This window comes from Lathyrus oleraceus, chromosome 4 (genome assembly GCF_024323335.1).
Source record: "Lathyrus oleraceus cultivar Zhongwan6 chromosome 4, CAAS_Psat_ZW6_1.0, whole genome shotgun sequence".
In the NCBI taxonomy this organism is placed as follows: Eukaryota; Viridiplantae; Streptophyta; class Magnoliopsida; order Fabales; family Fabaceae; genus Lathyrus; species Lathyrus oleraceus.
This window is the reverse complement of record NC_066582.1, coordinates 330,350,578-330,355,621: the sequence shown is the minus strand read 5'-3', so window position 1 is coordinate 330,355,621 and position 5,044 is coordinate 330,350,578.

Below are 5,044 nucleotides of genomic sequence, written 5' to 3'. Positions count from 1 at the left end.
GGTCATTATTCATTTCAAAACATTATAGGTCATTTTGACTGAAACCCTAATTTCGGGTCAACTTCCCAAGGACCTAACTCCTTCATTTTTTATAATTTTGAGGTGAGACCAAGTGCATTAGAAATTTTAATATGTTAAACTCAATTGTTATGTTAGACAAATTTTCATAATCCTAAAAGAAACACATGTCATAATACAAAACATTATAGGTGACTTTGGACCAAAGCCATTGAAATGTGAAAAAGTCCAAGTTCAAGTGCCCATAACTTTCTCATCAAAAATCTATATGATGCAAAATTTAAGTCCAAATTTATTATCTTGAAAATATCTACAACTTTTATGTTTAAGGTTTTTTCATTTGAGGCATGCATCATAGAAACAGAAGGGCTTGAAGTTGGTCCATTTTCGCAAATTTCTCAAATACATGTTTTGTACCTTGAACTTCATGTCCCGTTTTCAATATTTTCCAAACTCCAAATGAACTTCATGTACCTTGAACTTCATTCATTAGTGTTCTGCACTCAATTGCAAGTGGTTTGGGGCTTCACATGCGCCTGTACAGGCCCATTCATGGAGGACCCAAGTTCATGCACACACGAGTTTGATCATGCCTTGCATTAGTTGTGGCTATAAATAGACATGCTTGCTTCACTTGGATGGTACCTGAAGGCGCCTGAAGCTCTGCCCAATTGATTCCCCAACCCTCCATTAAAGGAATTCTAAAAAGAAATCTTCATTTTTCAAGCTTGAATTTCGACTTCCCTGGTTGATCTTCAGCTTCTAAATTCCTTAGCCTTGCTCCATTGTTACTTCAAGATCAAGTTGCACTCGAGGATTGGATTGGATCAAGCTCTTAAAAGCTGCACTTCAAAGGTTTTCACCATAACTGTTTTCCTTCGAATCTCTCTTATTATTGTGCATTGCTTGGTTTGGTTGGTATTTCTGAAGTCCTCATGTGAGAGGCAATTGATTCGTGGTTTTAATTTTGAGAATTGGACAACTTCAGATTGAACACCTCATTTTTCAAGCTCAGATTTCTTCCTCTATAGGGATCTTGAGTGAAAACTAAGGTCACAGGGGTGATGTACATCACCCCAACTTTTGAATGGTATATGGATCGCGTGTTATGGATGAGGTTTGAAAACCTGCAACTGGTGGCCGGAACTGGCCTTCTCACCGGAGAAGACGGTGGTTTCCACCACCGTCCCCACGCGTCCAAACCTTGGCCATTGGATCCACTTTTCCATATCTAATCTTGGCTTTTGATTTGATTGACTTTATTTAATACATGATGCCACGTTGTTGACTAACACTCACCATACGTGCGCGCTTCCCAGCCACATGATCAGCCACGTCAATTAATGAAGTGGGATCTGACGCTTGTGGATTTTTCCAATTTCTGAATTTCCATTTTATTTTCTTGTATTCCAATTATATTTAAAAATTCCTAACTTCTTTATTTGGAATCACAAAAATATGGGACCAATTGCAAAAAATTTCTCTTAAATTCTAGTTTCTAGAAATGATTTTTAATTATTTTTGTGATTCCATTTAGTATTTTTTGTGAATTATTTCATTTCTGATTGTTTTTAATTCATTTAAAATGCTTTTTGATATTCAAAAAATGCCAAAATATTTTCTTAACATCTTTGGATGATGATGAATCTATGAAAAATATTCTCATCAATTTCCTAATTGATTTGAGATTTATTTGAGATTTTAGACCAATTATATTATTTTCCTCCATTTTTAATTGTTTAAAATTAGTTTCTTTTTTCAAAAAATGTTGAGAAAATTTGTCAAACCTTGTTTGACCATGTTGGACTTATGATGATCCAATTGGACTTATCCAAGTTGATTTGAACTGGATTTGAAGTTTGACCTTTATTTGTTCATTTTATTTTATGCATTATTTTTATTCCAAAAAATACCAAAAATATGTTTGACCTTTCTTGACTTATAATATTCATTTCACTTCTGTTTACCATTGATTGATGTTGGATCCATTCATGTTTGATCAATGTGTTTTGGTTATGTCTTTTGAATTTCAACTTTGTACATTCTATTTCCATCTTCATCTTCTTCTTTTTCTTTTGACCAATGAGTTAATGATTTGTGGTTAGCCTTGACATATGAGAGGCTTAACCTTCATTGATCCAAATCAAATTCATCTTGATCAAAGATCAAGTGAATTTCTTTGTGTCAAAGATAAGTTGCTTCTTGGTCAAGCAAAAAACCTAACAATCCATACAAGGTCATTCTTTTTTTCTTTTGGCATGGCAAGTTGTAGGAGCTTGGCTTACTAGTCATGATCTCTAACTTGTGTTTAATTGCCTATAGTTTTATTGACCGACCTCAGATAGGTGTGATTACTACATTAGTCCACTTACGATTGCTTAACATAGTGCTAAATTGCCTTATGACACACTAACACTAGCTACTAATGACTAACTTTTAATTCAAGCATTTAATTCTTGCAATTTACTTTAATGAAATTTAATTTCTTGCTCATTTATTCATATTGTCTTTTTCCCTTTGCTCACTTGAGCTCATGTTTATGTTTATGCCATTTTCCTTTTGCTCACTTGAGCACATTATTGTGTATATACTATTGCCTTGTGTTTGTTTTGTTTTGTTTGTGTGAACCAATGCAAAAAGGAGAAAGGAGTTAGCATTAGGACCTTACCTATGCTAAATGTAGTTTCAAGAGAAACTAGGCCTCATGCCTTTAGAATGCTAAATATGTTGAAGAGAAACTAGGCCTCATGCCTTTAGAATGCTTAATCTTGAAAGTTGAATTGAAAGGACCCCTATTCTAAACTCACTCTTGTCCATTCTTTCTATTGCATTGTGGAACGTTTTGATTTGTTTGTTCTTGTGTGATAGGGATCCCAAACTTGAGCCATTTATAAGGAACAATGTCATGAGCATCCAAGATAGGAGAGACAAATCCAAATTGGAGGATCTTAGGAGCTTGATTGAATATTTGCTTGATTGCTTGAGTTAATTACTTATTACTTGCTAAGTCCAAAGGAAAGGAGCAACTTGGATCATCTTTATGATCTCAAGAAGGGAACTCCAAGTGGTTTTATTTCTCTTCTCTCATATTTGCATGTTTAAGACCTAGCCCTTCTCTTCTTCTTTTCACTCTAACCCTAGCCAAACTGTTTGTGCAAAACATTGACATTGTTTTCAAAATTAGAAACCTAAGCACTATGCCTTTGATTTTTCAAACTCTTTTTCATAATACTTATTTTGAATTGAACCTTAAGTCAACTTTGACTTATTTTTGTGAATACTTCTAATTGCTAAGTCCAACTCACTCAAATTATTTTTGTGGTTCCAATGGCCACCTTTGCCAATGCTTTTCATAAACATTAGCTATTAGGTTTGAGTTATCATAGTGGTTGATGTAAACCTCACCTTATCCTTAGTGATTGGACTATAAATCTTCCATACTTATTGTAGGGTGGATCCCTCACTAGTATGTTGAAGCTCTCCTTACATGGTGGATTTGTGGTTTAGGTTGAGTTTTCTCCCTTTGATAACAAAAGACCTTAAGGCTTTTGACCAATCAATTCACCAACATATTTTGAGATTTTTACCCCGAACTACGAGGTTTTGATCCTACCATTGTGATGGTACGTAGGCAATGGGTTCATCCATTCAAACAACAAAATTGTAAATAATTTGTATATTCTTTTCTCATCTCCCCAATCATGTTTGCACAAATATTTTCACAAATACCAACCTACCATACAACATTTGTAAAAAGGGCTCCCTTAGAGTACTAAGGATGTTTTGGGTGCTTAAAACCTTCCCATTGCATAACCAACCCCCTTACCCAGATCTCTGACATTTTTATTAGTTTTTGATTTGATAAAACTTCTCGATTTTTTTTCACTTTCTAACCTTTCCTTTGGATAAATAGAAGTGTGGTGGCGACTCGAATTGTATGATTTACTTTTGATTTAGTTAATAAATCTAAAGGTAATGAATACCCCGCTACAGAAAAATGGCGACAATACTGGGGAAATGTGTCCTATTGGGTTTAGCCTACTTTTTGCCTTTGTTGTATTGTATGTTTATATTTTCTTGTGACATATTTTTGTGCAAATTTGGGATTAGTGTATTGCTTATAATGTATGAATTGCTTGATATATATATCAAATGCTTGTGTGCTTGGTGGTCTTTTGTGAGATGAGTTCTATACCCGAACTCGAGTGCACTTATGATAGGAGAATGGCATAGTCTTGTTGACTTGTGTGGAGTTATTCCTTAGTAAGTTGAATTGCAAGTCCATTCACTTGGTGGAGGTTATGTTGGGATCAATAATGTCACATGAGTAGTCGTGGTTAGGCATTACTCTTTCCAATATATGCATTAGAAGCCAAGGACCTTAGATTACCTAGCCCATCTTGGCCTATTTTAGGACGTAGTGCGAAGATCGTTCAAGTGTAAGATTTGATACGATTGTTACGCGATACTACACTCATAAAAGTCTCTCTTGAGAATATTTCTTGAATACGATTAGTCGTTTATCCGATAATATTCGAAAGATGGGATGATGTCTATGGGAACCTCTGGTAGAACATGATTTTCAGGTTTAACCATAGTACACTTCCTTTGGGTGGTTCTTAACTGATACTCCATGCTCGTGACTTACAACAAACCATTTATTTGCGGTTGATCCGTTCTCGTATATCCTTAATATCAATGGAACTTGGGTGTTGATAAGGTGTAAACCATAATCCACCAAAATGGATGATTGATATTAAGGATGACTTGATCCATCCCGTGACCTTTGTGTGGTGTGATTTTCTTGATCATTGAGTGTGATTGTTGCATCCATGCATTCATGCATTCATTTACATCCATATCATCAACAATGAGAAAATTTTCAAGGAACTTAAGAGGTCTATTTGCAAATTTTCAGACATGGATAAGCAAACTAGGAATACAAAGAAGTACAGTTTCAGACATCCCGACTTGAAAGAACTAAGGAGTTTGACATCCTATGTATTAGACCCCTTGGAGTTCAAAG